Here is a 14,974-nt window from a genome sequence, read left to right as displayed (position 1 = left end):
AGGAGTGCCTTTCCATTTTGATTTGCATTGGAACAAACTATATGGCATATGTGGCTTCTGCAGGCCACACATCACTGCAGGTTCAGAGTGGCAATTGGACTATGTCACTGCAGATAAACTCTCCAAGCCCCTGGCATATGGCTGTGGCAATCCTCCCACAATGTCAGGTATTAAAGCCAGACTTTTCCAGCTAAAAACAGGGCAGACTCTGTTCGCAGTTTTGAGGAGGGGGTCCCAGAACAGGGACTGCGTTGCATGCAGGGTAAGTGGATATTAGCCAGATGTTGGGCAAGGTTTTGCCTGAGACCCTTGCCAGCGTCAGACTTCTGGGCACACACCTTCCAAGCAGCAGATTGTCCCTCTGCGGCTTCCCAGCCCCTATGTGACCCAGCTTCGTGGGTTTCCCAAGCCCTGCACCTGCCCCCACACAAATCCTCACAGTGAAGCAGAGCCAATCCCACCTCTTAATAATTTAGCCTTGATCTGAAGGCATCAGAGAAGCCCCTGTAAACTATTAGTTAAGTAACAGTGAAGAGTTTGCAGGCTATCTTTGAGGCTAAGATGGTATCCAGGACCAGAAAATCCTTCATTCATGAACTTTCAGTCTGGGAACTTTCACAGGCATGAGTAAACCCATGATCAGTGGCTAATATCAGTGATTATGGACAGGTGTTTTAATCTCTGAGCCATTTGGTCTTGATCCAGAATGATTTGTCTGTTGATGCTCCTTTTTAAGGTGTTTTAAGGACATTTTAATCCCTCCAAGTTCAACCAATATAGAAGCAGTGAGAGTGTGGAAATTGTGTAAAGTGATGGTGGAAATGGAGGTGAAATGCCACTCTTTAGAGATGTATACACCCAAGGTGCTTGTATGGTGACATCTGAGATGTAGAGACAAATTGATTGTAAACTCCTTAGGAAGTTAGTCTGAGTGTGAGTGGAGAGCCAGAGGTGGCCATGGGCTACACTTGGAAGGAACAACAGCATTTCTGCTGACACTTTCAGAATGCCTACTTTGTGTCAGAGGCCATGCCAGCCACACACATCATCTCTAACTGTTACTGCAACCCTGCTAGAGAGGCAATATTAGCCCACTTACAGAAGAGGAGACTGAGAGTCAGCGAGGGGAGGTAACTTATCCAAGACTATCCAGGCAGGGCAGTGTTTGGATTTCAGCACAGGTTTGTCAGGTATCAAGAGTCTGTATTCTTTCACACTTCGCAGAGGTGGGATGGTGGGGCTGGGGGTTGAAAGGCAAGGGGAATTAAGTGGGTGGGCACAAGGCAGAAAGGAAAATGAATGTAAAATTTTATTTTTGAAAATGAATACTGTGAGCTAGGTTGCCAAGATGAAAAGTACAGTGTCTGCCCTCCAGCTCCTCGTGGTCCCATGTATGTGTACTGCTGTGCCCTATTTGAGCAGGCTTCCTTTCCAGTACACGTGTATTGCTTTTTCTCAGCTGCTGTGCTTATCCCCCTCATCATAACAACCCTCTGTGTTAGGCTGAGAGAGGTTAGCTAGTTGTCTCAAGGTCACACAGCTACTAAGTGGAGGAGCTGGGATTTGATCCTACATCTGTTTGACTGCATAGCCTGAGACCTTCTCTGGGATCCTGTCTCCCCTGTGACCATCATGCCTATCTCGCTTCTACCTCCTGGTCATTCCACTGGAAGTAACTTTCTGTGTGCAGAGCTTCTGCTGAAGCCAGTGTTGGGCTTGTTAGTTGGAGAAAGGAGATGTATTTGAAACCACCCAAGAAAAAGACACTTGAAATAACTTCTCAGTAGCCCTTACTGCTAAAATGCACTGAATCCCAAACAGGAGTAGGCCTCTGAAGGACTCACATCCGCACTGTCTGTTTGTCTGGGATCTACAGCTGACGGTGCACTTTCGAAGTCATTACCTCATAGAGCCTCACAGCAGCCCTGGGGTGGGTGTCCTGAACCTCCTTTTACAGATGAAGAAGCTGGAGGCTCAGAGAGGTAATGGGGCTTGCTCAAAGTCACATTCACACCTGGGGGTGACCTTGGATGCCTCATGTTTTCTCCCAGAGCCTGAGGTTCTTCAGCTGCAGAGATGGTGATGATGATGTTGGCACCCAGGGTTGCTCTGAGGACTACAGGAGAGAACACAGGTGGAAAAATTTAGCACAGGACCTGGCACACACTAGGTGCTCCACAGCTGGTAGAGGCACTGGACTCTTCCAAGCGAAGGTCACAGATGTGGATAGTTAGGATAAAGAGAGGCCACGAGTGAAAGGCTCTTGAGCCACTGCTTGTGCAAACAGGTGGGCTGGCAGCTGCTGACAGTGACAACAATGGCTGGTTTTTATTGCTTAATCCTCCACAAATGTCATATTCCATCCTCATCCCAAGCTGTACAAAGTGAGTTAGGATTTTGTGCCCATTTTGTAGATGGGAAGGTGGAGGTGCAGGCAGGTTAAGTAGGTGGGAACCAGATAGCAGTTTTCAACAGAGAAGAGTAAAACAACTCAAGTTCAGAGTGTGACAAGCTTTTAACTTAACTTTCTCTTTAAAAATATCACACTTAAATGTCTCCCCTGAACATGTCTCCCTACTTTTGTTGACCTCTCTAGCATTTACTTTGTGATTTCCCTCACGGTAGAACTTACTCCTCTCTGGCATGCCACCTTAGCATTGCTCATGGAAGGTGGAATCCTGGTGCCCACCCAGGGCTAGAAGTGAAGCTGGGTTCCATAAATTGCGAATCTTTGCTGTTGCTTTGGAAGTGGTGAAGGCTCCTGCTTTCTGCCCAGCAGCACCTCTGACACACGGTGCAAATGGTGTCCAGCTAACCTAAATCATATTTCAAATATGCTATTGGAAAAACCCTGGTCCACAGGGAAAATGCCCCCTTGATGTTCCCTCCCCCACTTGATTGATTCCTCGGGAATCCCGGGTGTGGCTGGTAGCAGGGGAGAGGAGAACTTGGCTCCACTAAGTGGTCAGATATATCAGAGCCCAAGCATTTATCTCTAGGCCTCCGTTTCCTCTTCTCCAAAATGCAAAAATAAAATAAAATAAAATAAATAAATAAAAGAAAGTGAACTGGCAGGACTAGACTGGAGTGGAATCTACAAACCAGCTACTTGTGAGAGCAGCCCACTGAAAATACATTTGTTTGTTTTGCTCAGAGCTTAAAATAAAATTGAATTAAATGCCAATGTTTAAAAATTGGGGGATAGTGCGTAAGAATCCAGATTTCTATGTTCTCTTAAAATACTGTGAGCACTGCCCATCCAGAGTTGGCTGGAGGCGGGTGAGGCCACAGAGATGAAAATGTGGCCACTAGGTCATCCCCTCTCCACCTGACTTCATTAAGGGGCCCTTTCTCCCCTGGACTCAGGAGGTAAGTGAGTTTGTGATGCTGGACCTGCATCCTGAACGTGGGAGCCCCTTCAAGGGAGGGGGTGGGCTTCTGGCACAAAACCTTTCCTATTTCCTTAAAACACACTCATGATATGCCAGGGTTGTAGTAAACATATCAGGTACAATTCTAAGCACTATACCCACACCAGGCAACTACTTGGTTCTCATAGCCACTTCCTGAGGTGAGTGCCACTGCTATCATACCCATTTTGCAGATGAGGACGCCGAGGCACAGAGAGGTTAACTCACTTGGCCAAAGTCACATGACCGGTAAGTCGTGGCATTGGGATTTGATCCCCAGCAGCTCTGCCTCCAAATTTGTGCTCTAACCATTGTACAATGCTGCTCCTTTTCCTCTTTTCTGGGAGAATGGCCAGTCTTATGGCTTTGTCCAAGTTTCCATCTCTCAATATGACAACTAATTCATCATCTCCCCAGCTCTCCTTCCCTTTTCTATTTATTACTTCCCTCCCTCATGTCAATCAACTCCTTTAACCGGAACAGCCCTCTAAGGACAGGTACACTATTTTCCCCATGTTGGGGTGAGGACATTGAGACACAGAGAGGTTAGGTAACCTCTCCTGGCTAGAGGTGGGAGAGTCAGGATTTGACTCTGGCCATCTGTTGGCAGAGCCCATGCTCCTGGCACTCTCTAACACCCTGGAATCCCCTCAACCACCCAGCTTGCCATTCATTTCTTCCCTCCTTCAGTTTTTCACTTATCTATCCATCCAACACTCAACCAACACCTTGTGCTCATGCCACCCCTGTGCTGGGCATGGGGGGCTCAGAGACACCTGCATCGAGACTGGCAGGAGTGGGAAGATGACATCCTGCTCTCAGAACAGGAGCTGCCCATGAACACCCCCTCTGGGGCCAAGACCAGTGGGAGAACTGATTTTCAACGAACAGCCCTGGAGAGTTCAGGAGGAGGGAGCAGAGGGGAAGCTGGGTGGCCAGCTTCCTGCAGAGGTGAGTCCACTGTAAGGCACTTATGGATTCAAGGAGACCCCAGCATCCCTGACACGCTCATCCCCTGACCCCACCCTTGGCAGCCAGAGCACTGGCTAGCCTTTTGACTGTAGTTAGTCCACTGCTCCTGTGGGGCCCTGAGAAGAGGATTTGCTCTTCTGGGCCTCCGTCTCCTTATCTGTAAAATATCTTGAAATAACCTTTTTGTTTTAGAACTGTTTTAGATTTACACAAAAATTCCTAAAGACAATACAGAGAGTTCTTGTCTGTGCTGCATTCAGTTTCCCCTATTAGTCACATCTTCTATTAGAATGGCACCTTTCTCATAATCAATGAATCAATATTGATATTAGCTAACACCCATACTTTATTCACATTTCCTCTGTTTTTACCTAACACCCTTTTCCTCTTCCAGGTTCCCATCGAGGGCGCTGCATTGTATTTAGTCATCGTGTCTCCTTAGGTTCCTCTCGGCTGGGACAGTTTTGCAGAATGTTATTTGGAAAAAATTAATTTCAAATACCTCAGAAGGAATATTTTGGGCTACAAGAAATATTTTAATCTGGGTGGTGGTTACACAGGTGTAAACACGTGTAGAAAGTGGTGCATTTAAAATTAGTGCACTTTATCTACTATGTGTGTCATGCCTCAATAAAAAAAAGAGTCTCCAATTTGCCACAGTCCCCAGGACTCCCTGTTACATTTCACTCATTCTGTCATTGTTTTGTATCATCTGCTTCGCAACTGTATTCATTACACAGTAGATGAATAAGATCCTTTTAGTTTACTCATCTTCAAAGTGGGTATAATAATTTTCTACTTGATAAGGCTGTAGTGAAGATGAACTGGGACAGGATGTATCAAGTCCTTAACACAGTGCCTGGTGCATAGTAAGTGTTCAGTAAAAAGGAATGATGATTGTGTGTATAATATTTGAATTTTTAAAAGAGGTGTGTGAGCCTTTCTTCTCCTTACAGCAAGCCCCATCCTCTCCTTCTCCTTTCTCCCCTGCCTCCTCTTTTGTCTCTGTTCATCTCTGCCTGGGAGGGTCAGGAGGTGGGAGAGACAGAGCAGAGCCTGCAAAGATGGTGTATACCGGCCAACAGAAGCGGAAGACCCTTGAGCATGACCCCCAGACTGTCCTCAAAGCCCAGGGAAGCTTTGGTGGAAGTTAGGGTTCCAATCATTCCCTATATAAGGAGTTCCTTGGGGTGCGAGTAGCTTGAGGAGCGTGCAGTTCCCAGACAGCTTCCTCCAAAGCTATATCCTGCCCCCTCAGAGACTTTCCCTGGCCAGTGATCCCTGGACACAGGGATTGGGAGGGCTTTTAGAGGGGTGCTGTGGATCATGGAGACAAAGTAACCTCCAACCTGGGCTGTCTGCTGGCTCAGCCTCTTGGGGGGATGCCAGATTCCCCTGTGTGGCACCCCCAGAGTCATGCCCAGAACCAGTGAAGTCAGTGGGAGCTGTCTGTGATGAGTGTGCAGAAAGCCAAGAAGGACCCATTAGGACCAATGAGGGGTTGAGGGGAGTGGAAAGAATAGGGACTGAGGGGTAGGGGGCCAGGGCTGAGTCCTGCCTTGCCCTCTGACTTGCTACATGACTGCTGGCGAGTCCCTTCCCCTCTCTGAGTCTCTATTTCCTAATAATAATAACAATAATAGTAACAATCATGATGATAGTGATGATGGTGGTGGTGATGGTGACAGCAGCTCCCAATTTAAGTATAAGGCATGGGATAAGCCTTTTATGTATACAGCGTAATTTCATCTTTATATATAACCCATCAGCTAGGTCCTATTATTATCCCCATTTCACGTATTTTTAAAATGGGGTCAAGGGGTCGAGAGCGTGTGTAAGCTTTCCCAGCTAAACCATTTGCAGACACAGGATTCAAACTCCAGTCTGTCTGATCAGAAACTGACACCATGACCTAGGTCATCTCCCCTGTGTTTGCACCTCTGAGATGGGCAGGTAGCCTCAAGGGTCTCTTAGTTTTCCTTCCAGCATCAGCCTTGCTGCCTCTGAGGGCGGCTCCCATGTTCAGGGAGGGAAAGGTGGCAGCTCAGAGCTAACAGCTACTGGACACTTGCCTGTGTCGAAGGGCTCCCTCGCTTATCTCATTTGATCTTCACACAGCCTTATGAAAGAGGAACTGTTACCACCAACCCCATTTTACAGGGTAGAAAACTGAGGCACAGAGAGATGGAGGTAAATGTCCCAGTGGACTCCTGGGTATCAGGATGTGAACCTGGGTCTTCTGGCTCCAGAGCCCCTGCTCTTGTTTGCTTTCACCGCCCTCTGGAGGGAGCACGCCTATGGAGCTGGGTGAGGCCAGAGATAGTGCCCCCTGGGGCTCCTCATCAATACCTAAAGAGCTTGCCTGGGCCAGGGCTTGCCCTCTACTCTCCCTCCCAGACAAGGACTCAAAGCCTCACAGATTCCTCTCCTTACACCCTTTCCATCTCAGCAACCCCCTACCTCCCCACCACTGCCCTGCCCTGGACTGGAGACCCAGGCTCCTGGGGAGACCAACCAGTCCAGGGCTGTGGGGAGGGCCTTGCGAACCCAGCCTCCCATACCTGGCCAGAGATGACGGTGAATCACCCGGTGTCCTCGCTGGGTCCCAGGCCACAGACACAAGTACCCTCTGACTGCTCGGCTCCGGCACCTACAGTCACTGCAGAAGTCTGCAGCGTATGGCCACACCCTGCAAGGTGGCCACGGCACCCAGGCCTGGCTGCCAGCAGGGCTGCCTCCCTTTCTGGCCTGGGGATCCGTGAGGAGGGAGGCGGGGTGAGGAGGGGCAGGGGAGTGGGGCTGGCCATCAGGGTCTGTGGGCTGGCCTCCACAGTGTGGTAATTAGCAAAACAATAGTCTCTGTCAAAAGCAACGTGGGAGGTGGGCATTACTCTGCGCCCCTGGCTTCTTCTTGGGCCTTTGTTCTCACAAGCGTGAGGCTCCTGATCCTATCAGCAACACCCTGGCTTCAGCCCTGGCTACCTGGAAGTTCTTTTGTTCTGAGGACTCTCTGTGCAACTGGCTGGCATGGAGCAGCCCTGGGAACATGGGGAAAGGGTGGTTATGATGCGTGCATCTGGCCCAACCCAAGGAGGCTTCCACTGAAACAGGTCACGTGGGGAGATGCCAGGCCAGGAGAGCCTAGGCCAAACAGCACAGAATCTTGCTTCCTCCAGGAAGCCTCTCTGGACTAAGGGGAAAAGAGGGTAACAGAGTCCCCTACCCACCTTGCCTCTGGGCCCCGTGACACTCCTTGCTTGTGCCCTATAATGTGCCTGATCACTTTCTCTTCATAGAGAAACAGGAAGAAAACATTTATTGTTTCCTGCTGAGCAGCTTGTCCTTCCTCCAGCATCCTTGGAGAAGGAGCACTTTCCACATGAGCAAGTTTCCCAGCTACTGTAATCGTCCCCCTTCGCGTGCCAACGTGTGTTTTATCTTAAATATTTCTGGTGTAAGGAACACACCCCTGAATAGATTTTTTCACTTTTATGTGAATTGATTTTTTGCTAATTATAGCAACTCCTGTTTGACAAATAGCAGAACGTCTATGCTGCAAACATATTATTTAGTCAATCTAGGGACTTCCTTCACTTTCCAGCCTTTTACTTTTAAAAATACAGTTTAAGCAGGTGTGGTGGCTCATGCCTGTGATCCCGATTACTTGCTTGGTGCTGGTGTCAGGGTGCGAATACGGATTGTAGGCTCTCAGTTCAAGCAATGTGGGAACCGCTCATATTCGGGATAGGGAAGCTTAGTTAACTTTCTCAGATCCATGAGATGACTGGGGAGGAAAAAATGGAGAGCTGGCAATAAAGGGGGTCCAGCATTGACCCCCCACCTCTCTGGGCATCCCAGCCAAGCGGGGGTGATGGGCTTAGGTCTCTGTGCCACTTCCCACCTTCCTGGGGGAAGACTCAGGAGCGGGTGTCATCTCAGAATGAAAGTCAAGTGACTGACGAGAGGCAGTAGGGGCACCCCAGAGGTTCTCAGACCACCCAGGAAGGACATTACTTCTCTAGGGAAACAAAGACAGGAGGTGATCTAGGAAGAAAACCTCTTTCTCTCACCCTTTGAAGATCATTTTGGGAATGATCTTCCTGGCACTCCCCTATCCAGCAACAGCCAGTTGTACACCTACCTGTTTTGTGGCCTTCCTGCCTGTAACCACCTTGAAAGCTAAGTCCCTGGCTTCCCATGTTTCTGGAGTCTAGAACATAGTTGTGCAGAGAAAGTGCTCAGCTTTAAACTTACAGACTCTTTATGTAAGATAATGATCCCACAGTCCCAAATTGGAGTTTAAGGCCAATGGGCATCCCCTGGAAGCTAAGACATGAGTGATTTTTAGAAGGATGTCAGACTTTTAGAGAATGACGTAAAATATTCTTCGAGTCTATTTGGGAACCTAAATGTCATGAAAGAACTGGTGGTCTGTCCAGAATCAGCTTCAAATCATTATGATGGGGCTATGGGTTGAACTATGTCCTTCCGAAAAGATAGATTGAAGTCCTAACCCCTCACACCCCAGAATGTGAGGTACAGATGGGCATTTACAGACGGTGTTTACAGAGGTGATCAAGTTAAAATGAGGCCATTAGAATGGGTCCTAACCTGGAATGACTTGGTGTCCTTATGAAAAGGGAACTTTGGACACAGAGGCACTCACTGGAGGAAGATGACATGAAGGCAGGGGACTAGAGTGCTACTTCTCCATTCCAAGGAGCTCCGAAGCTGGCTGGCGAACCACCAGAAGCTGGGGGAGAGGCTGGGAAAGAGTCACCCTCACCATCCCTGGAAGGAACCAAGCCCTCTGACACCTTGATCTTGGACTCCTAGTCTCCAGAATGTGAGACAACACATTTCTGTTAGTTTGTGGTCATGTGTCACGGCAGCCCTAACAAACTAATACAGATGACAGACTCTGTTTTCCCAGTCCTCAGGTGGCTGAGAGAGACCAACACGGTCCCAGCGAAGGTACCTGGGGTCCTCACCATTTGAGGTGATTGTTCCCACTGGGGACCAATAAAAGAACAAAACTCACCGAGCAGTCGTCAATATTCCAGGCCCTAAGCTGGGCATATCCTATTTTCTCTTCCATTGAATCCTTCCAACATCCTCAAAAAGGAGGGCTCTCATTTTAAAGAATATAAAACTGAGGTGGGAAGCACTTAAGTAACTTGTCCAGGATTGCACAGCTGGGACCTGCACCTGGCAGAGGGGAGACGACCTGCGGCCAGAGTGTCCCACTGCACCACGCCTCCTCCCCAGGACAGGCCTCGTGCGATGGCTCCCTGGCTCTGACAAGTGGTTACCAGAGGTTTGGGGCGTGTGTTGATGCAACCTCTTTGTTCCCTTCCCTGAATTTTAGACTGGGGAAGTCTGGCTACAGAGGGGGCTCACATTTTTGTTTCCTTCGTTCTCTCATTGAAGAGAACAGGAATGCAGAGAAAAGTTCAAACTCCCCAAGAGGATAAACTGTTTAAGAATCCTCAAGTCCTTTTAAAACCCTCCTTTGTGCCAGTTTCCATCTTTGACAAAGCACTTTCTTGAGCATGGGGTTCCCATCCCCCAGCATGGCCCTCAGGTGGGAATTATTGTCCACATTTTAAGGCAGGATGAGTCAGTTGCTTTGTAAAGTGGTGTTGATTACAACTGCCTAATACATTGCTGACGTGGACATTCTGCCGATTGAACTTATGTATAAGGAAAGATGTCTGTCAGTTTTACTTAGAAAGGGTTTCTGCTGGGGAGGATTTAGTTGTTCTGGCACAGTCTTGGGGTAAAACATTTTTCATAAACGTTTTCTGACTCCACAACTTCCCTTAGTTGGTTTTCCTCTCTGGATGTTCCTGTTGGCAAAGAGAGTGACAAGATTCCTTGATTCCCTTATTGAGGCAGTGACTCGAGCTGCTTTGTGGTTGGAACGTCTTGGCAGTTGCAGGAGGGGTAAGCTTTGGGAGGCCCTTTCGCTCTGGCTCCAGAGAGAACAGGTCAGTCTTCAGGGTTTAGGGTCTGCTGGCACATACTCCCTCCCCTCGGGCTCAGCCCAGGTCTGCCCCAAAAGGCGTGCTGCTCAATGTCCCATCGACAGTGAGCCAGTGGCTTTGACCCCACTTGGAAATGCAGACAGCACGGGGTGGGAGTGCTGGTTCCCAGCAGATGCTACTTCTTCCACCCGCGCTGCATTTTACTGAAAATCTGAACTCCAGAAGCATACTACCAGGGTTCAAATCCCAACTTGGGTGGTATTAACACCGAACACTCTGCTTCAGTTTCTTCCTTTGTACAGTGGGGATAAGAATGGTCATGTATGTCTTATGGGGCTGTTGTGAGCACTAAATGATTAAACATTTTAAAGCACTTAGAACAGGCTCTGGCACAAAGTGAGCCCTGTATTAAGTGATTGCTATGGTGATTTTTGTGACTATTGTTGTTACTATGAATTCATTCAACCAACATGGGTTGTCTGTGTGGAGATAGATGCTACTTCCTGGCAATCCAGGCGTTGGACTTAACCACTCTGAGCCTTGCTTTCCTCTTCTGTGAAATGAGGATAACAAAATTGTACATGTCACAGGCTGGTGGTGAGGACAAGGGGCTCATCGCAATGCCTGGCATGCAGTGGGTGCTTGGGGACTCCTAGGCACTGAGATGATTATTGACATTGGTGTGACTGTGATTCCTGCTGGCCATCAGGCCAGGCCCTCTATCGCTGCTCTCAGAGAAACTTAGAATCACCTTGGACAGACCCACTTCTGAGGCTAGAAGGTCACCACTTAGGGTCTGAGTGGCCCTCATGTCCTCCGTGGATTCTCCTCGCCCCACCCCCTGGCACCCCTGACCTAGAACTGTGACCTGGCCCTTCCTGATGTGCCCCTCACCCCCCATCCTCTCCTGGCTTTGGAGGGATGTTTCTCAAACATTGATCAGACTACTGGAAACCCCCAATAACTTCACCACTGCACATAGATTGTGATTCAAACTCCTTACAGGGGCCCTCTGCTCACATTACCACGTTATCTTGGGCCCTGTTCATCCCTCCCCAGTCCCACTGAGGCCAGAGGTCTCTTTGTCCCATTCATAAAGGCACATGAGAGGTGAATAAATGTATAACAATGACTGCACATAGAGGGTGCTCAGTAAACCCTTGTGACCAAATAAACAGGTAGCTAAGCCCTGGCTTCAAGCATCCTTTAGAGAGAAGATGATGCATCTTTGTTATTATATAATAAAACAGGTTGAACTCCGTGGTGAAAACTCTACTACCTGGTTTCCACCAATGGGCATGGGAAGCCTTCGTCAACCTATCTCAGGAGGAGGACAGGAGTGATGTCACCGCCTCTCCCTGAGGATGGCTCATAGATGGCTCTCCTCAACCTCCTTCCCCACCCACGCCTATCAAAAGCTGCTGGGTTTAGATGCTCAAGTTTCTGTTCCGTATTATGGATCATTTAATATTCAAGAGATGGCATTAAATAAATATGTGAGCAATTATGTAATGTGTTTGGAAACAATCTGGTTCGTCCCAAAGTGCTTGGGCGAGAAACCAAACTTTAGCAAAGCAAGAGGTCTGGGTGGTGTCTGAGGGTTGAGCAGGGAGGCACGTGGCCCGTCTGCTTGTTTTACTCATCTTCAGGCAGGCACAAAGGCAGTAGGAAGCCAGTGATGCTGCCTTGCACAGTTAGAAGCTCAGGGTTGCATGCTGGCTGCAAGGTTTCTTCTCTCTGGGCGTCAGTTTTCTCATTTGTGAAAAGGGCTAACAGCGCCTGCTGGGAAGGTCAAACGAGATGACGACTCTAAGCTCTGGCTCAGAGGACAAGCTTGTGCAACAGAAGTTGTGTCTGATGCTGAAAGATGAGCAGTGAGAGCTCTGATCTCTTACATGTTGGGTCCATTGGGCATGCACTCCAAGATTTGTATATCACCCTAATGTAAGGTTGGTCAAGCAAGGCAAATAGCAGTGGCCCCAAGAAAGGCCTGTAGGAGCACAGAGGAAGACATGGTTGATTTCAGTAAGGAGTCACAGAAATCTCACAGAGCTGCCATATATGCTGACTCTGGAAGGTTGAGTGGTGTTCTGGCCTCAGAGAGGGCTGCCTCATTTAACTAACATGCATCAGGCACCTAGCAGGTCTATTCATTTGATAAGAATTTAATGAGCACCTACTATGTTCCAGCTACTCTGCTAAGCACTTTACATGAATCATCTGCAAAATACCATTTTATAGATGAGGGATCTGAGACTCAGAGGGGCTGTCCCAGTTGCAGAACTGGTATTTGAACCTGGGACTGAGTCCAGCTGCCAAACTCTCAATAACCAATAAACATACTACTGCCACCCAGCTGGTCTGTCCTGTCTTCTCTGTCAGCACTTAGCACATGTCCCAGCAAGCCCACCTGACTACCTCACCTCCAAGTCTTCATGTGCAGGCTGGGGCATGACCCAGAGGGTAGAAGAACGAAGCAGGACCAGGTGAGGTTGCTGGCTTTTCATTCAGGCACCAGTCTATCCTCCCAGGGCAGAGGCAGTGTCAGATCCGCCTGGGCTCCCCAGTGTCAGTGCTGGGACAGAACCTGGATTGATAACCATCTACCATGTGATGTGATGGGGCTTTCCTCCTCCACAGTCTACATCATGCTCCTAATTCAAATGCCATAGGGCTTCCAGGGAATTTCCCCAAACTGGCCCAATGTTGCATAAATAAGATACATGTCCCCAGTAGGATGACAGAGAGAAGACAGCTGCTTTCAAACACTGTGTTCCTGCTCAGTTGACCCTCCACTGGCAACCCGCACTCCCAGCATCTCTCTTCCCAGGTTGATACTCCCCAACCAAGTCCCCGTCTCCAACTCACCCCTCCACGTCTTCTGGTTAAATGAGAGGTGTCAGGGTTTGGAAACTGAGGCCCATGTCTTGCTGGCTCTAGGGACTTGGTGACGAAGTTCAGCTCTGGAAAAGGGGAAAGATGGCATTAGTTAGGGGTGGGTGACATGACAGGGACCCAGGTCAGAAAGGAGAAGGGAAGTTAACCGTGGTGTGGAGTGTCCCCGATGTGTTGGCTCTAGGCTAGGGACAGGTTTGACAAGGACCTAGCTCTTGCCTTCTGCATTCAGACCAGCCTGGGTGGGCTTTGCCCCTCCTGGGCCCAGAGCCCATCTCAGGGGTGCAAGTCCACCTGCTTGCACTCAGGGAGGGGTCTCCCTGTCTGAGACTGGGAAGGCTGAGTGGTGGGCCCCAGAGAGAGGGCTGCCTCATTGAACTAACATGCATCGGGCACCTAGCAGTTCTATTCACTTGATAAGTATTTCATGAGCACCTACTATGTTCCAGCTACTCTGCTAAGCACTTTACATGAATTATCTTTGCTGGATCTTCATAAGATGCCACTGTTGTCCCCATTTTACAGATGGCCTGTGTGTGGCCTGTGAGGGCAGAAGGAGTGTGAAAGAGTGGTGTGTGTCCTGGAGAGACAGAGATACTTTCTTGGGCAAGTGACTTAAACTTCCTGAGCCTCCCAGACAGAGATACTTTCTTGGGCAAGTAACTTAAACTTCCTGAGCCTCCTTTTCCCCATCTGGAGGATAGAGATCATAATACCTATTTTTCAGGATTTTTGTGAGGGGTAACTAAAATATAATATGCATAAGTGCCGTGGGTCTTAGAAATACCCAATAAACAGCAGCAGCAGAGGGCACTGGGTGCTACATGGCTCCCTGTCAGCTTCCTTCTCTCTCTCTCTCAATCCATTTATTCATTTATTTGTATTTTTTTTTTTGAGATGGAGTCTCACTCTGTTGCCCAGGCTGGAGTGCAATGGTGCGATCTCGGCTCACTGAAACCTCAAGCGATTCTCCTGCCTCAGCCTCCCAAGGGGCCAGGATTACAGGTACATGCTGCCATGCCTGGCTAACTTTTTTGTATTTTAGTAGAGATGGGGTTTCACTGTGTTGCCCAGGCTGGTCTCCAACTCCTGAGTTCAGGAGATCCACCTGCCTAGGCCTCCCAAATTGATAGGATTACAGGCATGAGCCACCACACCCAGCCCTATTTGTAACTTTTTATTTTAAATAGTTATCGATTCAAATGAAATTGCAAAGAAATGTACAGAGAGATCCCATGCACCTCCCTCTGGACTTCCCCAAGGTTAACTTGCACTACTGCAGCACGCCATAAAAACCAGTCATGTGACATCATACAATCTACAGAGCTTACATGCAGCAGTTTGACGTGTGTGTGTGTGTGTGTGTGTGTATGTATGTGTGTGTGTAGCTCTACGAAATGTTACCTGCAATTTTGTGTCACCACCACCACTACAATCAAGATGTAGAACTGTTCCATCCCTACAAGGCTTCCTTGGGCTACCCCGTTATAGTCATGCCCCTCATCCCTAACCCCTGGCAACCTCTAGCCTGTTCTCCATCTCTCTAATATTGTTATTTCAATGACGTTGTATAAATGGAGTCATGCAGTATATAACCTTTTGGGACTGGCTTTTTTCACTCAGCAGAATTCCCTGGAGATTCCTCTAGGTGGTTGTGCATAACAAGAGTTCGCTCCTTTTTATTGTTGGGTAGTATTCCATACGTGGATG

General features: G+C 48.5%; 1 protein-coding gene across 1 annotated transcript in view; it reads right to left on the bottom strand.

Moving 5' to 3' along the window:
• ATP2B2 (ATPase plasma membrane Ca2+ transporting 2) overlaps positions 1-14,974 on the bottom strand; it is a 382,654-nt gene that overhangs the window by 203,402 nt on the left and 164,278 nt on the right. Inside the window, exon 3 of the mRNA XM_025377226.1 lies at positions 13,238-13,332. The gene's annotated coding sequence lies outside the window, so the exon portion shown is untranslated. The remainder of the gene's footprint in view (positions 1-13,237; positions 13,333-14,974) is intronic.

Source organism: Theropithecus gelada, chromosome 2 (genome assembly GCF_003255815.1).
Source record: "Theropithecus gelada isolate Dixy chromosome 2, Tgel_1.0, whole genome shotgun sequence".
NCBI classification, from domain to species: Eukaryota; Metazoa; Chordata; class Mammalia; order Primates; family Cercopithecidae; genus Theropithecus; species Theropithecus gelada.
The sequence above is the reverse complement of the archived record's forward strand: the minus strand, read 5'-3'. Positions and strand labels throughout refer to the sequence as shown.